At 39.6% G+C, this 8,774-nt stretch overlaps 1 pseudogene; it reads left to right on the top strand.

The window, feature by feature from the left end:
• Nucleotides 1–5,208: 5,208 nt before the first annotated feature.
• On the top strand, nucleotides 5,209–5,323 carry LOC114634645 (annotated as a pseudogene).
• Nucleotides 5,324–8,774: the final 3,451 nt, after the last annotated feature.

Here is an 8,774-nt window from a genome sequence, read left to right as displayed (position 1 = left end):
ACAACACCAACTTAGATAAGGACAAGTGAGTCATAGGCAGAGTCACAGTGATCTGTCTCCTGAACCTTCACCCAGCCGATACCCGGTTCTGAAGATATCTGTATTCCCCCTGAACACCCAAACTCCAGTGTCATTCCCTTCCCCACATCCTGCCTTTCTGTGTTTATAACCCCTGCGTGAATGAATTACGATTTGAGAAAAATAAATAAATTATTTAAAAAAATGTGATTAGGACTTATCTTTTGATGAATGGTATCAAAGTGATAAGAAGCCAGCTTTTTTTTTTTTTTTACTTAGTAAAACTTTAAAGATTTTTCTATAAATTAATTTTTTCAGTGTTGCAGTAGAATTTAGCATCTCATGTACTAGGCACACACTCTACCAAGGCATATCTAACCCAATTTTTATTGTTTGTTACTTTCAATTGTTTACATAAAACATTTTAGTTTTTTCCCATCCCCCATTTTCCTCTCCCACTAGAACCCTTCTTCTCATTATACCTCCCTCCTACTTTCATTTTTCTCTTTGTCCCACAGAGTTTAGTAAGAATCATTTTTCTATGCATGGAGGGGGAAATATTATTCAGTGGAGTAAGGACAATTTTTCTATGGCTACACCACTAAAGAAGATGACATCCCCTTCTGTTAGAGCCCTCTCCCTATAAATAGATTAGGTGATGAGCCTAATCTACTGCAGGGTTTGCTAAGATAATCTCAGCTGAGTGCAGCAGTTATGCATGCCCAGATGACATCTTTTCATTGCACCTCACTCCAATATGAGCTCTTACATATTATTTCTACCACATATATTGCATGACGTTTCCTGTTCCTTAGAATGAGGGATATATCAGGCCAGTTTAGGACCAAATGTTTACACTATCATTCTTGGGTCTGGGCCAGTTATGAATTTCTGCTCACTGGCCATTACCCATTATAAGAATGGGTTTCTTTGCTTAAGACTGGGAACAACACAAATTTATGGGTCTAAACTTGAGTGTTTAGAAGAGAGTTTAACAACATGATTATTTAGCTGAACAACGGTAGTAGTGTATCTCTAGGGCAATGGGCTATTCACAAGCACATGTTTATTACATTGAAAGACTACTTAAAACAGATAGAGCTGCAGGCATGTGAGCCACAAGAAATGACTGTTGCAAAGAAACTTTGACTTCCAAACCCCAGTGAGTGCAGAATACTAGAATTTTGTTCCAGTAAAGTGTCTAGCCATGACTACATAAGCAACAAGTTCAGTTTGACTGTGTGAGTACAAACTGTCTCCCTAAAGTAGACATAGATAATAGGATGAATAAGTATTTACCCCATCTTCAAGATACTTGTAATGAAAAAAGGATTAAGCTTGGACATAGAAGCATTTAAGTCCTATTGAAGATTTGCTGATGTCTGTGGTAGATATAAAAAGATATCATAATCATGTTGCAATACTTTGAAAGTTATTTCACTAATGATTATTGCATTCAATAAAATTTTGGTTGGAAAAAAATCAAAACATGTTGGATTATGGTGTATCATGGATCAGCTGTTGTGTGTGTGTGCATGTGTGTGTGTGTGTGTGTGTGTGTGCATGTGTGTGTCCATGTCTGCCCACCACAGGGTTAGGGCCACTTGTGAAGGTGAGACACAGGAGTTTGCCTGTACTCTCCCCATGCTGGTGCTGGGTGGGCGTCGGGCTATATGAAGCTGTGGGACCACATTCCAGGGGAGAGGGAGCACAGTCTGAGTTCCTGGGGGAGCTAGAGCTAGCTTGTCTGGTTCTCAGGCTCTTGGGCCTCTAGACATCGCTGGATGTTTGGGGTGGGGGAGCCGTGGAAAAGCCTAGAATTAAGTGGGGACTTACGGGAGAGAAGCTCCACCTGTGTCTGCCCTGAACAACGATCTGGGGGACCTGGAAGAGAGAACTGGAGGACTGGGGTCACAAAGAACCACGGCTTGTGTATAGTCTGATCAAACTGTAATTTTTATTTTCTCACACAAGGGTTATATACACATAGAGGCAGGATGTGGGGAAGGGGATGATGCAGGAGCGTAGATGTTCTTAGGGGAAGTACAGATATCTTCCAGAAAAGGGTATCAGCTGGGTGAAGAAGCAGGGAATCAGTCATTATGACTCTGTCTATGATTCATTTGTTATTATCTAAGCTGGAACTTTCCACCAAGGCTACCTATCCACAAGGTCTATGATTACTTGTTCTTATCTAGGCTGGTAATTTTCCACCAAGGCTGCCTGTTTACAAGATCTATAGCTATCTGTTCTAGGATCAGTGATTTCCCACAGAGACCAAGACTTTATGTTAGTAGGCATGTATGACTTAGGCCTATGGCTGACTTTAGGCCGTCAGTGTATAAGCAAGGTTGCTCCCTACATGTGTCCCCCAGGAATGAGAGTTCTTAGCTTGGTTGCTGCGGCTCGTTTGGCTTGCTTGGGTTGGTGGTCATTGTGGCTGGAAATGCAGAGAGGTCTTCTGTGGGAGATTAGACTGTGGCTCTGTAGGTGAAAACTTTCTCCATTGTTCCCCAGGGTGGATTTTAAGATGTTTATTATTATGGCAGAAAGTAGATGAGAAATTGTAGCCCTTTTTTTTTCAGGGCTGACCTGAGGTTAAATACCTTTTGCAGAGAGAAGGGTCTGGGAAGGAATACTTAACTGGCTATGCCCCTCTAGCCTTTAGGTACCTCACTAATGTAGAGATCTGTCTTGAGGCTACATGACTCATGATCATGCCTTCTACCTGTGGAGAGGCTAGGGGACATTGCCTGATATGATTAAAGGACACAGATCTATGGAGGGCTGCAGCCTTGTGTCAAGAGCTGAGAGTCTGAGCGCATGGCAAATGCCTACTGTCTGTTGCAGGGGACCCTGTGGGGTCATCTCATGGGTCACCGGGGTTTCAAAGCTAGCTCAACCAGAAATCAGGCTGCCTTTCACGGTCCTGCAAAAACAATTTTGGCAAACAGAATGAGATAATAGTAGTCGAACTAGCTTATAAACCCAGAGATAAGAATCATGATGTACGAGTATGATTTAAACTAAGTTGTGCAATCAGGCTGAAATGCTGATTATGCATGTTTTAGTTACTCTTCTGTTGTGAAAAAGTCACATGGTCAGTTTTCATTAAGGGTGTGGCCTATAGTTGATCAGCCATGCCCAGTAGACAACACCACACTCAGAAGTTATGGGCAGCAAATTTATAGTCAGTGGGTTATTATAAAGAAAAAAAAAGAACATAAAGTTGGGGGAGGGTGTTTGTTCTGGAAGGAGTTAGGAAAGTAATGTGGCAGTGAATATGATTAAAATACATTTTGTAAAATTATCAAATTTTGTGCTAAAAATTTTAAATAATATCCACCAAAAATAGAGCTTTAGACTATTTCTCAATGTTAGAGGCTATGGTGTCTGCATTATACAAAGTTATTATACAATACATCTATGCAATTTTTAGCTTAAAGCAAAATATACACACGTGGTTCCACTTTAGGAGCCAGTTGTACACATTTAAAAATGTTTAGAAGATTTTGATCATGTCTTCATGGTTGTCTAAATTTTCCCAGTATATTTTAAATTTCTGATTTTATTAATTTGGGCCTTCTTCTTTTGATTAATTTGTCTAAGAGTTTGTTATTTTGCTTATCTTTTCAAAGAACTCATTCTTTCTTTTATTGGTTCTTTTTTCTGGTTTTTATTCCCATTTCATAAATTTCAGTCTTTTCTCTTGCTATGTCACTTCTTTTACTTTTTTGGTTTGGCCTTTTTCCCCCCAATTCCTTAAGATCCATTATTTATTTGAATTCTCTTTAGGCACTTAGTGTGATAAACTTCTCTCATAGATCTGCTTTCACTTTTTCCCATAGATTCAGATAGGTTATATTTTCATTTTAATATACCTCTAGGATTTAAAATTCTTTTCCCTTCTTGATCTCTGCCATGGCCCATTTTACTGTGTCATTTGTGTCTCTGTAATTTGTTCCATTTTATGTCTTATGATTTGTCCTTCTGTTGATTTCAAATTTGTCCCTTGGTGGTCTGATAGGATAAAGAATTATAGTTTGACTTTTCTATATTTGGTGAAACGTGCTTTGTGTCAAATATGAAATCTACTTTGGGGAAGGTTCCATGGGTTGCTGAGAGGCTTATGAATTATTTGTTGTTTGGGTGGAATGTTCTGTATATTGGCTATGCCCATTTTATCTGTGATGCTCTTTACTGTCAATGTTTCTTTAATGGTTGGTATACAGATGGTCTGTAGATGGTGAGAGTGGGGTATTAAAGTTACCCACTATTCCTGGTTTAGCATTCATTTAAAATCTGTTAGTGTTTGCATCATCGAGTTGGATAAGCCTATATTTAGAACATACATATTTAGAACTATAATTTCATCCTGATGGAATGTTTCCTTGCTCAGTAACTCCTCTGAAAAAAATTTGGGTCGAGTTTATTTAGTCAGATACTAATATAAGAATGACTACTTGTTTTCTGGTCCCATTTTCTTAGAGTACATTTTTCTCTTCTTTGACCTAAGATTGTGTATATCTTTGGCAGAAAGGTGTTTTGAAGTCAGCAAAAAGAAACTTGTCATTTCTAATCCAATCTACTTGTCTGTGTTTTAGATGGGTGAATTGAGATTACTACTATTACAGTTCTGACTGGCAGGTCTGTATTTCTACCTGCCATTTAGTTGATTTTGTAGCATTTGGGAATTTCTTATCATTTTTTTGTTTTTTTTTTGTTTAATGAATGATATAGCATATTTTTTCCCTCCAATAGTACATTATGTGTGTTTTGAAGCAGTTTCCCCAATACTCACTTTAGGTAGCTTGATTGTTGCGAATTTTCTAGCCTACATTTTTTTTTACCATATTTCATTGTCAATCATAACTGATATTTTTTGCTTAGGATATTAGAGTGAGTCAGTAATGATGATATTTCAGAGTTTGAAACACATCAGTCCAAGTCTCCTTTCCTTTCATGTTTTGGATTAAAACAACAGCTATTATTCTGTTGGGACTGCCTTTGTATACAACTTTGTCTTTCTATGTTGCAGGTTTTCTTTTTTATGTGAATTAGATACCTTTACTATAATATAACATGGGAGCCCCTTTTTTGGTCCTATCCTTGTGTACTTTTATATGGATGGGCTGCTTGTTCTCTAAATTTGAATAATTTCTTTAATAATTAGATTAAAAATACTTTCTACCTGCCCCTACAGGTGTTTCAGGAGCCACATGTGTAGCAGTAGGTGGCAGAGAGGTGAGAGGCTATGTCTATACTCAGTGTTCTCATCTACAAACATCTGAATAAGCCTAACATTTCCTGGGAAAAGCAAGCCTGAGACAACCAACAGTCTGGTGCTAAGCAGGCTCAATTGGGTTCCTAGGATAGGGAGAAAGCCAGAGACACTGAGAACCCTGCCTGGTACCTGTAGACTATGGCAGGAGTTATCCCAGACAGATGACCCTAGCAAAGGGCCACTTGGGCAGGTCAGGCAAGGACTAAGCCCAAATTGACCACCTGAACAGGCACTATGGGCCCTGGATAGGTAGTTAGCCTGAGGTGACCACCAGTCTGGCAACTTGTAGGCCTGTGGAAGCTGACCAAGCCCAAGATGATCACTGCCTGATGCCATAATGTACAAGGAATGCTTAGTATTCCTGAGACAACCCCAGACACTCAGAGACCCTGGGCTCCATCAAGAGGAGCAAGTAAATGGTAACAGCAGGAAAGGTGGCCCCCAGGCTCAGGAAAGTTGAAGAGCTGTCCTTGCCCCTCACTCTCTGGAGCACTCAAGAATGCAGGCCCTGAACCTTACCTGGACAGCCCAGTAGAGCTGACCCTGATGGTGGGAGAAGGGTTGAGCCAGCCCTGATAGATTGAGCATAGGAGAGCTGGACCAACAACTTGTCTGCTGTGAAGAGGATGGCATGTGGGAGAGAGAGATGCCCACCACCACTTACATCTTGCCATCTACAACAAGCAGGAGAGCAGTCTCTGAGTTCATCAGAGTGGGAGAGCTGGCTCCACCCATCAACTACTGCAGCAATTGGGAGAGCAGACCCTGCTCCTCACCAGGGAAGCACAGTAGAGCTGTCCCTGGATCTGGGGTTTGCAGGCAATCAAGCCAGAGTGTATAAGAGTGGAAGAGCCAGTGGGCTCACCTGCTCAGATATCTCTCAGACCCAGACCAAGGGCTTTGATTTGGCCCACCCCAACATCTACCCTATCAATGAACTGCTGGAGTCTATGAAGGGGCCAGTCCTAAACTACAGGGTCTCCGTGGCACAGGGCAACAACAGAATATCCAAGAGTCCAGTGAGGTTCCAGTATTGATACAGTAGTGGTAGCCAGTGGCCTCATACCAGACAAACTAGTTATTGCAATGAACATTTGCAAGCAAAGAAGTGGAGAGAAAAGTATATATTATGGGACACACTATGACACATTACAACTTCCACAATTAATATTTTTTCTCTATTTAGGGGAGGTTGCAAGAATTGAGGGTGAGTATGAGAGGAGGGGAGGACACTGGGATTGGGATGCATGATGTGAAATTCACAAGGAACCAATAAACAACAACAACAACAACAACAACAACAACAACAAAATTAACAGTGTTCTCTAAATTTTTGCATGAAAATTTTTGGATGTGTATGACATGCAGGTTTTTTCTTTTCATGATGTCTTATTTTATCTCTTGATCATACATTTAAAAAGTTGACATTTAATGAGTGATCCAATTCTTCTAGTTTGTCTTCATACCTTGATACTCTCTCTTCCACATTTGACCTAATAGTCATTTTAATTTTAGTTTGGGGTTTCTTCATTATTTATGTCTATTAAACTCTATTTTCATTTCACAGACTAACTTCCTTTTCCATTCACTAAGCCATTTTTGTTCTCTTTGAAAGTATTGGAACCCTCTTTGCGTCTTTACCACATTTATACTCATTCTTTTTAAGCCCGTGCATTGAATTTCATGTAAGTCCTTTTGATGGATGTTATTATGGTAAATTTTGGCAGTGTAGGCTGGTGAGATGTTATCTTACTTTTTGGGTTACCTGTATCTTTGCACTGGGATAGTTTTATCCGTCATTAGATGATTGGTTACAATTTGTTGTTTTTGCTTTTCTCTTAATCGAGTTTAACTTCTTTCCTTTAATGGATGTATTTGCAGTGTCCAGGGAAGAATGAGTTGTAGTACAGGTCTAGTGATACTTCCATCTATTAGATTAAAGTTGCACATAGCAGATTTATATCTAGCCTGGTTCTGTTGCTTGAGTCTTGTTTATAGAAAGAGTCTCTATGTAATTGTTAACCCACTCTGACAATAGAGCTAGACACTTGCTTTGTATTAATTATTTCTTGGAATAAAGAAACCTATGGTACTGAATATATTATTAGATTAATGTGAATAGGAAGAAAAAGAAGAGTTAAAAGATTATGTTGCTAGAGGGAAAATAGAGAATAAGGATATAGGAGTGGGAATATTTGGGCTAAGGGGGAAAGTAAAGTGGATATGTGGGAATTTTCGGTTAATGGTATGTAGAATTCAGGTCCCAGTTCTTCTTCTCAGACCCATGTTCCCAGAAATAAGACTCAGACTCAAAATATATTTACAAATACCTTGGTCATATAATTAGGTTCTTCTCTGACCAGATTACAATGAAAGTAACCCACTTATTTTTAACCTACATCCTGGCATGTGGCTGGTTACCTGTCCTCAGGAACCATGAGTTCATCTCTTCAAATCTTCTTGAGTATATCTTCCCTGCCTGGCTCTATCTCAAAATCCCTTCTCTCTACTGGATGTTCCACCTCTATTTCCTGCCTAAGCTTTTAATTGACAGATGATGCATCCATACAATACATAAGATATTCTCTCTACAATGGTAGACTAAGAAGAAGAAGTAAAGATTAGTAACTAGATTTCTTGAATCAGGTCAGCCTTTAGGCTTTGGGGGATATAACAGCAAAAGAAACATTTACTAAGAAAAAAAAAGGAAGAAAAAAGAGAGGAAAGTGTGTGTGTGTGTGTGTGTGTGTGTGTGTGTGTGTGTGTGAAAGAGAGAGAGAGAGAGAGAGAGAGAGAGAGAGAGAGAGAGAGAGAGAGAGAGAACAGTAGAGGAGAGTGTTGGACTGCTACCATTACTTCCTTTACTGTTCTATACATGAGAAATATCAGTAAGGGAAGAGGGGAACCTGGTGGACACCTAAGACTCTAGAATTACTTAAAGATAAGGAAAAACAATATTGGGGAATAGGAGGAGAGTGGAGATAATTGGAAAATGAAGTTCTTGGACTGAATATTGATTATTGACTTTTTGGTAGATTCACTTTGATCCAGTTCTGGGATGTACTCTGTTGATTTTTGTCAATCTTTTTATGTGGTTTTCAGCTTTCCTTGTATATGGACCTTCTTGGCTATGCTCAGTTGTAGATACCTAAGGCAGATTCCAACGAGCCAAAGTTTCTGTGTTTGTGTTCCTCAGTGGTGGTTGCATAGTAGTCAAAGGCTGTATAGCTTGGTGCTTGGCTGACAGCTTCGGTTTTCCTTGTTGGACACTGATGGTGGCCCTGACAGTAGTGCCTGGGAACAGGTTCTGAGAAACTCTTACCAGTACTGTTTTTCATGGTGAAGCCTTGTAACCCAATTTGCCTGGGGTAAATTTCTGCTCTTGTGGTGGTAGCTGCATTTTAGTTACAGTCACAGTACCAAGTCACATCTGATTGTATAGAAGTTTGTGAGTCCAACATTAGGAGACATT

This window comes from Grammomys surdaster, unplaced genomic scaffold, assembly GCF_004785775.1.
Source record: "Grammomys surdaster isolate TR1022 unplaced genomic scaffold, NIH_TR_1.0 1036, whole genome shotgun sequence".
NCBI classification, from domain to species: Eukaryota; Metazoa; Chordata; class Mammalia; order Rodentia; family Muridae; genus Grammomys; species Grammomys surdaster.
This window is presented reverse-complemented; position numbering and strand designations above follow the sequence as displayed.